The sequence below is a fragment of the Dasypus novemcinctus genome, chromosome 8 (assembly GCF_030445035.2).
Source record: "Dasypus novemcinctus isolate mDasNov1 chromosome 8, mDasNov1.1.hap2, whole genome shotgun sequence".
Classification (NCBI taxonomy): Eukaryota; Metazoa; Chordata; class Mammalia; order Cingulata; family Dasypodidae; genus Dasypus; species Dasypus novemcinctus.
In genome coordinates, this window is record NC_080680.1 from 93657394 (window position 1) to 93673008 (window position 15615).

At 37.5% G+C, this 15615-nt stretch overlaps 1 protein-coding gene across 5 annotated transcripts in view; it reads left to right on the forward strand.

Moving 5' to 3' along the window:
- Positions 1–15615, forward strand: part of DENND1A (DENN domain containing 1A) — a 615092-nt gene that overhangs the window by 212480 nt on the left and 386997 nt on the right. The window lies entirely within an intron of this gene.

Genomic DNA, 15615 nt, shown 5'->3' on the forward strand with positions numbered 1-15615 from the left:
GAAATTAGCCTGTTAGGCTTTCCCTTGGACATTTTGTGTATGTAAGATTATTAATAAAGTATGTGTCTGTAGTTAAGGACGTCTTGCAGACACTGATTGTGTCCCCCTCAAAGTAACATCCTTGCCCCTGTGGGTCAATGAATGAGTCACTGTTTCCCAACTTTACTACCTCTGTAGAAGTTTGAAAAAAATACAGAATCTTGTAAGAAGGCTTCTTGAGGTCTTCCAAAATCCCCTTCATATACCAGAGCCACACTTGCTTAATGCTCCATTTCCTCCTGCCAAGGGGGTAGGCATGTTCTGGGGTGGAAGGATGTGTGGAAATCTGATTTTGGAGCTGCTGGCTCTGTGGGCTCCTGCTGGGAGCCTCCTGAGGGGGAAGTAAAGGCATCCCACACGCTCTCCTTTCCATCTGCCTCAGTTAAGTAGGTGTCAGAGGGGCCTGTCTCCTGTCTCTCTCTGCTCATGCGGAGCAGCCCAGGACAGGGCTGCAGGGAGGCGCCCCTGACAAAACCCGGGTCCCCAGTCTTGTGCTTGGGCCTGGGGATAAAAGGCCAGACCCTCTACGAATTCCAGAAAAAGCTAGTTCTCTGGTGTACGAGTCTCTGCAATTTCTTCTCGTCCTCACTGAGGAAAAACCCTCCCCCTTCAACTCCCAATCCCCCCAACACACACACAACATAGGGGGAAAGGGGGCTGACTTTTTGAAGTTTCTTAGCTCATGAACTGTCTGTACAGCTACACTTTTGTTTCTTCACATAAATCTTATTATTATTGCTTTTTTGTTTTTGTTTTTTTTAGTGATGTTCACTCTCTTTCACACCAAGGGTAGCATTTGTAACTTGGGCACTAGACCGCAATTGTTCTGAAGACCTTGGGGAGGTGGGAAAGCCTGGCTGCTTTGTGAGATTAAAGGGTACACAGCTGTTCTCAAGCACATTCCACTAGCTCAGGTCCAAGGATTACCTGCCCAGAATATTAGACTTTTATGTAACCTTAAAAAAAAAAAAAAGATTTAACAATATAGGCCTTTTTTCTTTCTTTTTAATAAGAAAATTTTCTCTTCCATCTTTGTCTAATTTTATATCTCAGCTTTGGCCCGTAAAATGCACATTTATGTATTCATTTGAAGGATGTGAGAGCTCAAACCAATGTCTTTTAAGCTTTTCAGAAAGGGTTTTTCCCCTGTAATACTTTGAGTTACAGTGTTTTTCCACTAGAGTGTATATATGTGTATGGTTGATGGGAATCTCTGAACTGCCACTATCATACTCAGCATATTTTTGAGACTAAAAACTATTTATTTAACTTAAAATTTAAAACTTGTTCTCCTCTGATTCTGGTGTTTGACTTTATCTCTTTGTGGGGTTGTGGCTTTCGTGTTTATGGGAAACTAGTTGAACAGCCTTTTATTCTATCATCATTTAGAATGAAAAATAGCAGCAATTGGTGTGTTCTCTGTCTGTTGGAAACAGAAAACTTGGAGGGTTAATTCGTTTTTTTCAGTCCTTAATTGACTACTATTAGCTGGTCCCTGCCCTTGAAGAGCTCCTTCAAGAATGTAGTGTGGATGATCACACTATATTATGCTATACCTAACACCATAACCTGTTCTGTTCTATGGACCTCTTTGCCAGTCAGTTGAAAACCATGGACCCCTTCTCAGAATGTAGCGGCAGATAGTTTTATGACACTCAATTAGCGTCAGGTCTCACAACTACTATAATTTCAAACTATGGATGAGCATAAATGATTTTCTGAGATATGCAACAGCTGTAATGTGATATGAAATAAATACTACTGTAATTTATTGTGTACATTCATAAGTGAAGGAAATGCTAGATTTCTCTTAGAGGTCGGAGAAAATAAAGGTAACAAGTTGATATTTTTCAATTAAAGCTCATGGACCCCTGATTAAGAAGCCCTGCCAGTGATCCCATGACATAGTTTCTTCTTACTGTTGATTCTCTAGTGCCAGAGGGTAGTGACCATGTTTAAAAATAAGAGTCCTATATGAATTCAAGAACATGCATTTTATGGGAATTTAACATGGGGTGGGTGGGAAGTTCTCTTTATTTTATCTAGTTTGTGCCTATATAAAGAACACTCACAATGTCACTTCCCCTGTGTTTGGTTTGGGAACATTGCTGGGTTGAGGGTAGCATATAAATGGAAGATTTACTGTTAATCCTGGATAACCATTTGGTGATGTGTCCAACTGAGAATGGACAGGTCTGCCAAAAGAATGAGGGTAAGAGTTGGATCTGTGTTAGATCATCAGTGTTACCTCCTTTCTCTTTTGTTGCTTAGTTACCTTGCTTTTTTGAGGTACTTTCTCTTTAGTCAGCAGTCATCTTTCACAGTATGCCCAATGCTCCAGCTAAAGTCTGCTCATAAGCCACCTCTGCTTGTGCTTTCATTCTTCCCATTACAGTTCCCAGTGATGGCATCTGTACAGACATAGCCTCCTCTGTTCTAGGATTTAGCATCTTAGGATCCTTAGTATTCTCCTCTCTGCCACCTTGGCCTGATTTCCCAAGCTCATATGCTTCCTGGCCCTTATGAGCCAGTGCACCTTCACTGGCTTCACACATCTACGTATCTTCTCAAGTTCAGCCTAGACACCTCCTCAGAGAAGTGTTCTCCAGGTAGAGGTAATCATTCCCCCTCCTCTGTCCTTAGCGTGCTTGGCACAGCAGTCACACACTCCTAAGCCCTGATCTTCCTTTCTCTTTCTTCCATTGAATGGTTAACTCTTTAGGGGTAAAGACTATGTCTTAACCTAGTATTCCCAATACCTACTATTGTGCTTAACCAAGGCATTATGTGCATCATTTTCAGAGGAAGAGGAACACATCAAGATGGGAAGAATGGAGCCTGGAAGGCTCTGAGTGAGAGGTCCTCAAGGGTCCCTGGTTCAGTGAGAAAATATGAAATATAGTTATTGGCAGAAGCATAGTTCATATCACCAAACTTATATTAGGTGTAAGAGGGCACCTTTAAATCTTATGGTGGAGGTCCAACGTAGACTGGTGGGCACTGTGTTCCTAAAGGACTATAGCATCAGTAGCACAAAATTAGAACTTCATTTCACAACAAAAAGTTCGTAGACATCCTTCACAAAATATAACTTATTTATTGGGTTCATTTTTTTTTTTTTTTGACCCTTCCCACTAGAGTGTAAGTGCCATGAAAGCAGGGAATTTTATCTGTTTTGTTCACAAATATATTCATAGATTATAAAAGAATGCCTGACATATAGTAGGCACTAGGTAATACTTGCTTTATGAAGGAATGGATCCTTTGGAAGTACACTCTATGTTTATTTTTAAAAATAAAAATGTTGACCTGAACTCTTGTCACCAGTCTATCTTGACAGAAATGTAAGTTATCCTAGAGTATAAATAAGTTCCATTACATAAATTTCACCCTATATAAAGTCAATTGCATTAGTTTCTTCCACAGTTAGCTAGTTCCTAACATTAAAGAATTTTCACCTTTCCCCACTGGAAGAACAGTTATGGATAAATTAGTAACGCTTCATTATAAACTCAGGAATGTGAGAGAATATTTTATCATTTTCAGATAGAACCATCTGAGTTTGATGTGATATAAGTATTCACCTCTTGAAACCTTTCGGTGTTATAAGACACAGTTTTTTCTTGACTTCACATTTGCCCAAATGGCACATGCTCCATTGAGACCAAAACCATACTGCTACCAATTTCTGGTTTTGGATCAACAGAAGGAACACATGAGTTCAAAGCTATAACTTTACTGTTTGGGTATTGTGGAAGCTACGCTGTGTAATAATTTTTTTTTCATCTTTATAAAGGAACTTTAAAAATATTTGTATACTGCTATTTTCTACTTTATGAATAGGTAATTTATTTGAGCTCTTGTGGAAGCTTAAGTAACCTTGTACCCAAAAAAGCTATTTGGAAACTATTATACATTTTTGGAGGAATTAACACTTTTTCATTAAAGTATTATCTAAAAATTTTCTAGTTTAACATTTTAAATTTTTATTCTATTAGTAGATAGTTGAGTACCTAGTATATAGCAGCAACAAGAAATAAATAATACTTGGTCATTGGTCTTTATTTATCCCAGAGCACATTAAGATAGATGTAAAAATCTAGCCCCAGCTCCCCATTTGAGAACCTTTCAGATATCACATTCATCCAAGATTTCGTTGAGCTGAACTTTCTCAACTTTGTGTTACAAAATGAAAACAACATGTATGTTTTGTTAATTACCAGATATAAAATTTAATATGCTTTTGGGTGTAATATTCTTATACCACCTCTGAGTTTGAGGCCCCACCTCCTACCTTAACCCCCATCCCACTTCACTTCTGCTCCCTTTACTCTCTTAGGAGCCTTTCAATCTTTGGAAAGGTAAACAAGTAATTAAAATACAATGTAATAAGTGTTTTTGTTTTTTTTAAAATAATATCACCCCCTTGTGGCTTTTTGCGTGCTGTCTGCTCTCTGTGTCCATTCGCTGCGCACTTTTCTGCATTTTTTTTTTCTTTGTCTCCCTTTTCTTGTTGCGTCACCTTGCTAAGTTGGCTCTCCGTGGTGCCTGTGGGCCAGGCAGCACTCGCAAGCCTGCCTTCACAAGGAAGGAGGCCCTGGGAGATGAACCCAGGGCGTCCCACATGGTAGACGGAGCCCAACTGATTGAGCCACAGCCTCTTCCCAATAAGTGTTATTTTTTAAAAGTGTATGTGCGAGGATTTTGGAGTCACAGATTAGGCAATGCCCATCTCTAACCTGGAGAGTCACAGAAAGTATTGCCAATGGGTTCTAGTTGAATTGGGCCTTAAAGAATGAGTGAGGCTTGCATAGAAGAGAATGGAATAAAAGCTGTCTAGCCAGTGAGAACTGGTGTGTAAAGGCTCAGAGAAATGAAAGGTAGGGAGTGGATGTAGCTCAAGTGGTTGAGTACCTGCTTCTCATGTACGAGGTCTGGGTTTGATCCCCAGTACCTCCTAATAGCACAAAACAAAAAAAACCAACTCTCTTTGGGGAGTGGATGTAGCCCAGTGGTTGAGTGCCTGCTTCCCATGTATAAGGTTATGAGTTAAATCTCCAGTACCTCTTGGAAAAAAAAAAAGATGATAGGTATAGCATGGTGAAAGAATGTTGAGAATTCTTAGTGAGTGGGCAGTAGCAGGAGATGATGCTACAAAAGTCTTGGGGCTGGGCTGTGAATGCCCTTGTGAGACATGCTCAAGATTTGGATGTATCCCATAGGATATGGAATGTTAGCAGATGGTTTGGGGCAGGCATTAGAAATATTGATATTTGTAAAGTGGCTTTTTTGTGCATGAAACTTCCATTCCCACATACTTGGATTTTTGGTTATTGTTTTTTTTAAAAAATTAATTAATTAATTAATTTCTCTTACCCCCAACCTCCCACCCCAGTTGTCTGTTCTCTGTGTCTGTTTGCTGCGTTGTCGTCTTTGTACGTTTCTGTTGTTGTCAGTGGCTCGGGAATCTGTGTTTCCTTTTTTTTTGTTGCGTCATTTTGTTGAGTCAGCTCTCCGTGTGTGCGGCGCTATTCTTGGGCAGGCTGCACTTTCTTTCGCGCTGGGCGGCTCTACTTACAGGGCGCACTCCTTGCGTGTGGGGCTCCCCTGCATGGGGGCACCCCTTCATGGCAGGGCACTCCTTGCGCGCATCAGCACTGCGCATGGGCCAGCTCCACACGGGTCAAGAGGCCTGGGGTTTGAACCGCGGACCTCCCATGTGGTAGACGGATGCCGTAACCACTGGGCCAAGTCCGCTTCCCGATTTTTGGTTATTGTTAGAAGGAGAGTTGCATGTCGCTTTGGGAGTAGCAGTCTGATTTAGATTGGATTTTTCAAACCTCAACTTTAGTTTTTTGTATTTTTATTTGAAATGTGACTTAATGAAATATATACCTGGACCCTTTGTTGCACAGTGATTGTCCTTCTTTTCATGCTAGTTGGCATGTGGACTTGTGTTTAAGCATTACTTGTGTTAAGTGAGAACCATCTTCCTTCTGGAACACTTTTTGACTTAATAGCTTCCTTTCCTATCTGTATTGTCCTCATTTTTACTATAAACATAGAAAATCTTGAAAGAGAAAAAGAAGCTAAAAGTAATAGAGGAATCCGGTTTTAAGAACTTTGGCTTCCCACTCTAACTGTTGCAGTATTTTTTAAACAACGCAATAAAGTTCAGGAGAAAAATCAAAGGACTGTTTCCTCCAGCAGGTGCAGTGGCAGACGCCCTTTTGGATTTTGTGTTAGCTGCTTTAGTTTAAAATAAGTGTATAGGGGGTGGGGAGGAGGGCTGTGGGGATAGCTCCCAGATTTTTACCTTGAAAGCAGTTGCTGATGAAATATTCCAGAAACAGATGGAATCTCCTATTCTTGTTTTAAGCTATTTACAGTTGTCTCACGCGAGAGTACCCAGCTATACAAAAATGCACAGCCTGATGTTTCAAGGCAGTTTGGCCATCAAAGCTCGTGTTGTCCCTACTACCCCCCCCCTTCCCCCATACAGGATAAATCAGGTTTTTTTCTCTCATTGCCCGTAATGCTATTTGAGAAAGTTGGATCTTGTATACTCTTTAAAGGAGGAATTTCCTCTGCCTTTCAAGTATTTCTGTGTCTTTAGAGCAGTTTGATTTTTAAATTTCTCTCCTTAAAAGTAAGTTGGGTACTATGTTGTTGTTTTCTGGGTGGTCAGTTGGGAGAAGGCCCGATTGCTGTGGCAGATTTATAATTTTACCCAGTGTTGATGCTGGCACATGACTTTTGTCAGAGACCAAACCCATGGGATATAGGGGTCTTTGGGGACTCTGTTTTACTAGTTCCAGAGTCTATTCTGAGAGCCTCAGTATTTTGAAGGTTTGCATAGGGGATGTGGTCGTCAGAAGATCACTTTCTGGGGAGATAATAACTTTTTTTCCTCACTTGAAAAAAACGAAGTGTTTGGGGGAATGTTGCATGTTTTATTGCCACACAGACGCTTTCATGCTGAGAAGCAGATAACCCTCTGGGGAGCCACAGCTCAACAATAGTAACAAGCTGAACAATTGAAAGAAAAGCACCTTTGCGAAGAAGAAAGGGAAATAAGTAAAACTGTCCTTGCTCTCCTAGCGGCCTGTTGTTAGGGGTGGGAAGCTGGACAGTTGGAGGGACAGGTGTGTCTTCTACAGCCGTAGCAGTGAGCCTTGCGCCAGCAGCCTCGGGGCTGTCTACTGTAGGAAGAAGCTTCTTTTCTCCTCTGGTTGTTTTCAAAGGAGACCAGCCTGCCTCAGCCATCCCTCAAGCAACTTGAGCCAAGGGTTGTGGGTTTTTGAAACACTAAGACTTTGGCAAAAAGAAGTTTTTCATTTTTTGAGAATGAATGAGTCATGGACATTACAGGAGGCATTATATTTCCTTACTCTGTTTTGAAAGCGGAGAATTGCCTTACTTTAATGCTCATAAAACTTAGTATAGTCAGTGCAGCCACCTTGGGGACCCCAGGGGTGCTTTTTGTTTTGTTTTGTTTTTCTTCCCCTAACCTTATACATCTTACCATCTCCAGTAACTGCTGCTGATGGCTAATGTTATTACACCATTTTGTAGATCAAGAGACTAAATCAGGACATTTCATTACAGAGGATTTGGAAAAGAAAAGAGGAATTAGCATTTTGCAGTGTTTATTTAATATGCCAGGTGGTTTGCCTAATTCTCTAGCGACCTTATGAAATTGTAGAGATAACAGGGTTGAGGCTGAGAAAGGTACAGTGTGACTGTTCAAGATCTCACAGGCATTAAGTGAAGGAATCTGAGTTGAAACCATAATCTTACCCAAAGCTCATACTTTCAACTAAATCAGGCTCATTTCTGGTAACTTTTTTGGCTCTGATTCAGAACTTTAAATTTTATTTTCCTGCCACCGAAGTTCCCTTTATGGGTTTCAAAAGCTTGTTTGTGTCTCCATAGACATTTAGTTAAAAGTGGATAGTCAGCCTTTACAGAATGAACTCAGAGGTGAGAGCTTATAGAGCTGTTAGAAATAATATACTTTAGCCCATCTTCAGTTGATAAATCACGAAAATGAAACCTGAAGAGGGAAGATTTTTGTCCCAGGTTCTTTAGTTGGCAAATGGGGTTTCATCCATGATATGGCAATGAGGCTTCCAGCTCAGGAGAATGAACCAGAAGCCATGTAGAACTGTCTTTCAAGATTGAGTAGCCTCCAGTTAGCATCAAGGAGTCACAGTCCCTTTTGGTCAGCATTATTGCAACTCTGTGTTAATAATCCAACCATATGGTTATAGGGTAAAGAACATGACCAGTTCTGTTTAAATGTGATGCAGGGTGTGTTTGAATGGAAAACCAGTGAAATTAGCCTGCCTTCTAAAAGAGTCTAAAAATTTCACATGAGGGGACCCTCTTTGGGAGGGAAGAAACATTCTACAGGAGAAAGCAGTTGGTACTTTTTGGTTGAGTTTGAATGTCCTATGGTGTATCAATCTTATTGGACCTCCCTGTGAGCAACCCATCTTCCATCAACAGCAACAAAGAGAAGTCATTTATTGAGCCTTATCTTTGCTTTTCACTGGCAGGAGGTGGGAAAGAAAATGACTTTCTATGCTTCATACCTAAAATTTACCTTTGGATCTGAACTGCTTGCTTTTTAAAGAACAAGACAGATTTGTAAATACAAAGAGAAGTTTCAATTTAGATATTCTGGTCCTTTCACCAGTTTTAGAAACAATAGGAAATCTAGCATTTTACCCTCATTAAGAGGCTCCACAAGATTGTGAGATAATAGTGTACCCTTTTGCATTGTTTCCAACAGAGAGATCATTATGCCATCTGAAGTTTGGAGATCCCACAATTCTAGAAGTTATGAGCCATTTGTTTTTAAGTTGTGAGATTATGAAGATATACTTCCTAATTAGAGGAATTAAAAAAATGCAAAGAAATAAGAAAAAAAAATCTGTCATTCCTCTACTCCAATAATGACATCCTATTTGATTTGGGATCTTGCAATATGTATAGTTTTGTATCTTTTCATTTATATTAGAAGCATCTTTACCTATCATTAAACGTTCTTTCCTGAGACTGTTTTCAGCTGCATCATTTATTTGTATGAGATTGATTTATAAGAAAAAGAAGCACTTACTAATCGGAAAAAAATAATTTTTGCTAAGATTTATGTTCTTTTTAAAAATGCATTTGTTATATTTGTCATTCAGCTAATTACTTTCATCTTTTTTTAAAAAATCCAATCACTTTTTACCTTGACGTCTGAGTTATATGATTTTTGACAATGAAGAATAGTTATTAGCTTCTGAAAACAATGAAAAATTATAGAAATAGTATCAAAAGTCTTAGTTAAATCAAGTGATAATTAAGTATATTATTTTATTTTTCCTTTCTGTTTTACATTTGTAATTTTGCATCTTTGAAGTTAGTAATCCTTTTAATAGCCTGAGTTGTATTGTAAAATGTAAAAAAGAATATATTGTAAAAGGGGGAATACTTTTTAAATTAGCAACATAGAGTTTGATTTTTTAATGTATTATATTTTAAATGAAAGCAAATTAGACATATCTTAAAATTTTATGTAGAAACTTAGTCTTTGCAAAAGTTGTAGAGAAAATTAAATTCTATAGTGCAGTGTGCAATGGAAATTGAATAGGTTTTTAAATTGTAATCATAGGACTTTAAACTAACAGTAATCTTAGGTAAAACCAAGGGCAATTGTTGTCCTTTAATTCAATTCACAAGTTTTAGATTGCCGCATGGAGATCTTTAATCCTTTATCTATTGTAAGAAGCAATATTTATTACAAAATTAATTCTGAGCGGTATCGTTTATGGTTTCTAATACATTCTATTTCAGATGTCTTTGAAGTAAAGTGGGTGGAACTTTACATGTGGGGTTAATTGTTCCATTGTTCATTTATTCAGTCTGGTATTTTAACTAGCTCTTTATATGTATTAATGAGCCCAAAATGCAGTGAAAAATGCTTAGCTCTAAAAATTTGACATTAAAAAAATTTTACTTTAAAGTGTGGAGACAAAAGAAGTCGGGTGAAATTCATTGCCCTATAGTTTGTTGCCTGAGCTCGTGCATAACTGTTTGCTTTTTAAAAACTTTTGGTCACATAGGAAAATAAAATCTTTGTAGAGATTAAAAAAACAAAAGCGACAGCAAACAAAACAAGTCCAAGCCAAAAAGACTCTAAAGAATATATATTTGCAGTGTATGCTTCTGCTGAGCTACAACTTTTACTATCCCATACCCCATTTTAAAAATTGTAATTTTGGATATAAATTTTAGAGAAATTTTAGTTAGTGCTTTTTCTTTTTTCATTGGTCTATTGAAATACACTACATATTGATCATCCTTGTTGAGCAGCGATAACCACTATCTGCTGATCATTGGAAACAATATTTATTTTGATAATTTTTTTTTTCCTCTTTATTAAAATTTCCAGAGATTATATTGTTAGGTCTTTTTATTTTAAGGGGTAGTATAACTTTCATATGGTGGGACTCTCCTAAACTTGTCCTTTCCTCAGATTCAGGACTCGCTATATTGTAATGAGAACATTGATGCCATACTTGGATTTTTTAAAATCTCCTTTTTGAAAATTGAATTTATAATAAATATCTTTTTGCTTATCCATCATTCCTTTTGGTCACAGGTTCCTTAGTGGTAAATTGAGGGTAGTACTAATTCAGAATATCTTTGTAAAGAATAAATAAAACAGTATTTGATAAAGTTCTTTGTATGTTGCCTCTGCTTTGTAACTGTTTACCAATTCCATGCGTTCCTTTTGCAAATTGTGAAGTGTAACCCACAAACCAAAAAGAATGTTAAATTTAAGTATGTATAATTGCACATACAATATAAGTACACAGCAAATCGCTGTGTAAGTATCATCTATGTTAAGAAATCGCCAACACCAGATTCTCCTCTTCTCATATGTGCTCTCACTCTCTTCTACCTATGGGCAGACATTACCCTGATTTTTGTTATAAATTTTCTTTACTTTTAATAAATATATTATAGTATAATTTTGCCTGATTTTGAACTCTGTATGAATGGAATTCTATAATATGGAATCATCATTTTAAGTGTTCCTTTATTTAATGTTTTAACTCCATCCTTGCTGTTGCTTATAGTTGTAACTTGTTTTGTTTTTTGTTTTTTGTTTTTTGCTTTGTAGTATTCTGTATTGCATGACCATATCAGAGTTGGTTTATGCATTTACCTTTAGGTGGCCATTTGGGTTGTTTACAGTTTTTGGCAATTAGGAACAATATTGCTATGAACATTCTTGAATGGGTATCCTGGTGCACATGGGCACAAGCTTCTTTGGTGTATAAATCTAGGACTTGAATAACTGAGTCATGTAGGATATGCAAATCTTCAAGCTTTTTGGATAATGCCAAATTATTTTCTAAAGTGGTTATGGCATTTTATGGTTTCACCAGCTGTGTGTGAACATTCCTGTGTCCCCACACTGCCACTACTTTTTCCTTTCTTTTTAAAGAAGACATGCCAGCATGCTCTTCTCTTTTTTCAAAGCCCATGGGATTTAGGTATTGTTGTCCTTCTGTACTTTGGCAAAGATTAATCTCATTGTCTGCAGAGGCACTGCTAGAGAAAGAGGCATTCTCTGGAGTTGTGCGAGGAAAGTTGATCGTTACTAGAAGGTAAAATGAACTTGAAGGTGGCATGGCATAAAGTGTGTGAGGTTGGAGTCAGAGAAGGACTTGCATCCCAATCCTGTGAATTTTGAAGTATGCTTGTGGGCACACAGTTTACTCTTCTGAACCTTGATTTCCTCATATGTATTTTTTAAAAATAAGGATTAAAGTAAAAAAGGTGGAGGATCTTGGTAGAATAGTCATTGGCACCTTGCAGCATCACACCATGAAGCAGTTATTAATAGAAGGGTAGATCAATTCTAATGTGTACATGCCATTGTCATAGGTTTTATTTGTGTGGGCATGCATGTAACCAAGAATACTTGAGTCTTGGCCATGCTCAGCTGAGAATTCAAGGAGGTGGGCACCTGCATACTGTTGGCCAGAGCATAAAATGGTCCAATATTCCTAGTAGTAAAACAATCAACCATATATATGCAAAACCTTTAAAATGATTTCCACTTTTGGGGATCAGTCCTAAGGAAAAATTAGAAATATGAGGACGTTGATTGTAGTTTGCAGAATGAAAAATTAGAAAGAACCCAGAAATAGGAGAATAGTTAAATTTAATTAGGTATCCTATAACCATTAAAACTATGTCTTTGCTGATTATTTAATGACATGGATAATATCCAGGACATAACATTACACAAAAGAGCAAAAGACAAATATTTATATATGATATGACCTCAATTTTGTAAGAAATTCATAGGAAAAGGCTGATGATCAGATGCCAAAATATGAAAAATAGTAGTAGCTAATGGGATTGTGGGTGTTTTTAATTTTTTTCTTTTATAAGCTAGTTCTTTTGGCAGTTTTATCCTGTCAGACTCAATCCAAATATTCATTGCACCACAGTTTTCATATGTTTAATTTGGAAAAATTAAAACTGTCTTTACTTACGTATGACTTCAAATATTGAGTGCCACAAATTGTGGTACTTTAAGAACCATGATGGTGGCTGACACTCTAGTATTGCTTGTTTGTTTCTTCCTAAGTTTGTGGAAAAGATTTGCACTATAGGATCAAACCTGTGTTCAGAGTTTTAATTCTCCCTCTTCCTAGCTGTAGGGATATAAACAAGTCATGGCGCTTTTCTAAGCCTGGAGTTTCCTTATTCATAAAATAGAAAATACTTCCCCTGGTAACCTTGAGGATTAACTGAGTTTTTTTAGTGGACACCCATGTACAGTGCATGGCATGTTTTTGGTGCTCAATCCGAGGGAGTCATACCATGTTGCCTTGCAAGATTTAAAAATACCATTCATTATAAAATGCACTGTTGATATTAAAAAAAGCTTTTCAGGGGGGAAAAAAAGGGCAGTATTAAAATTTGAAATTATAAGCAGCTTCTTGATTTCAGAAACATTAAAGTTGAATAAAAAATGCATCTTAATTGAGAAATGATTATATCTAGTATCTGTCCTATAGATTAGTACTGTTCTCCATCCACCTAGTTGACCTTTTATTTTCTCAGAAATTTTTATCTTATTTGTGTAAAATGACTAGGAACCTATTTCCAATATATGCCTCAAACCTGCTTTTTTATGGCCTCAGGATCTCTGTCACAACCCTGTTTTATGCTTTCACAAACTAAGCCCCTGGGGAGCTGTCTGCACTTTTCAGTGTGATCCAACTGAATTCCTTCCCTTCCCCACTCGAGCCCTTTGATTTGCCAGGTTTTTGTTCATCTACCCTAAGGATGGACTGAGATTACTGAGCACGGCCTCACTTGTGGTGAAAAGTGAGAATTGTTTTTAATTGAGCAGAAACATGTGGAAGGATCAGGAATATCTCAAGGGATTACAGAAAAATTCCAAATTTGTACTACTTACAGCTTGTGTTTAGAATAGGGTCTGCTGGGAATAAATGTTAGTTAGTGTGGCCTGTGACCTTAAAAACTGTTGACATGGACTTCAGCCAGAAACTAGCCACAGACCTCCTTTGTTAAACTCATTCATAGCTCCTTGAAAACTCTAGTCAGTGAAAGTTGCCAGCTCCAATCTAAGCATAGCCTTTTTTTTTTTTTTTTCCCATGCTTTGGAAACAGAGGACGCCCCTTAACCAGCAAGCCTTCTTTAATAGGACTACATGGCCTAAACGCAATTGGAATTGACAACTTCCTGGCTTGGGTTTGCCAACTGGCAGGGCCATGAGGCTGAGGGGACAAGCAGCATTGGAGAGCTGTGCACTTGTGTTTGTGTATGTGCAGAGAAGACTGAACTCCAGAGTGCTGCGATACCCCTTCACTCCAAAAGCTGCACTCTGACCTAAATAGGACATGTCTTCTAGAGTGTTTTTGGCTGAGATGGACAATTTAGAATTGTCTCTCAATCTTCTCTTTTTAAAGGAAAGGAGAGAGAAAATAACTGCCCTTTCTTTTTTGATAGTGATGGATCCTGGCCTTTCCCCTCTCCCCTCAGAGACCAGGTTTAATCCTCTTTTCATCAGTGTTGTGTTGCTCAAATACAAGAAGTTGAAACTCAGATTGAGAAATTATCATTGTTTGGTTGGCATTTAGCACCTACCCACCCTGGAGCATTACCAAAGAAATATTACAGTTTCCTGTCAAGCCGATAGGGCATCTAGGATTTCATACATTTTTACGTATTGAGGAAACTGAGGAGGTTGAGCAATTTCTTCTGCCCTGCTCTTTATCAAAGGGAATCATACGAAAAGGCTTTGATTAATTTGCTGCCTCTGAAAACCAACATAGTAATCGAGACTACAAACTAATATTTCCCCTAGTTTTTGTCTTTACTCTAAAAGAATCCATTATCTGAATTTAAAGGCAAGGAGGCAAATAGTGTATTTTGAAAAATGGATAAATTAGACTAAAAGAGGAAGGAGTTATTCTGCTTACAAAGTTTATTTATTGTAATACTGTTGACATGTTGATGGTAAGTAGGGAAGCTATCTTAGACAGTTATCGGTTATTATCTTGAGATATCCAATCACGTCAGTTCATATTTCTTTCTACTAAACCACTTGGAAAATTTTGATTGTTGGAGTAGAATATTTATTTCCAGTTATGCTGTTGAAGTTATTTTTGACATAAATACTCTAGCAGACTTATCACTTTTAAAAGCTGCTGAGGTTTGGTGTGATTTCAGCCAGGCATGTGTTAGAAAAAAAGCAATGCCACATTGGCCTAGAAATATGGAAACTTTGAAAGGAAAAATTATATAATTTCTTAGAAAGGGTACAAAAATATAGATGCAGTTGAGGGAAAATGCATAAAGTAATCAATCTGAAGGACGTGCTATATAAGTACTTGTTGAATAAATAAAAGTTGATGAAATACCTAATTTCCTAACCCCAATATTGGCTGCCCTCCTCTACACAAAAAAAGTTTTCTTCCTTAACACCCTAACCTTAGATCATTGTTTCCTCCTTCAGAAGGTAAATATCATAGTGTTTAATTACCTAATGTCCTAAAGCAAAGCTTGTAGATTTAAGCAGAACTAGATTCAAATTCTGACTTATTAGCCATGTGACTTAATCACTAGACTTGCCCGATCCTCGTTTTCCATATCTGTAAAATAAAGATAATGAGACCTACTTTATAAAGTTACCATATATGTAAAAATTTAGTATAAAGCCCCTAATTTAGGGATTAGCAACATGGATTTCATTTTTTTATGCAATCAAAGGACTTAGAAAGAAATTTCTTATTTTTATAATATGCTTCTCCCTTGCTCTCTATTACAGGGAATCATAAGGAAAGGGCTTAAACAGTTTGCTGCCTCTAGACATGACCCTACTCATTCAGGAAGAATACTTATTCTGTAGACCTGCTAAGAGTGATGGAATGTGTACCAAGCTCTAAATAGAAAAATTTTAATAACCTATGAAAATTATTTAACATGAGTTCTCTTTTCCTATACAATGCACTGAGAGTAGATTTGATGGT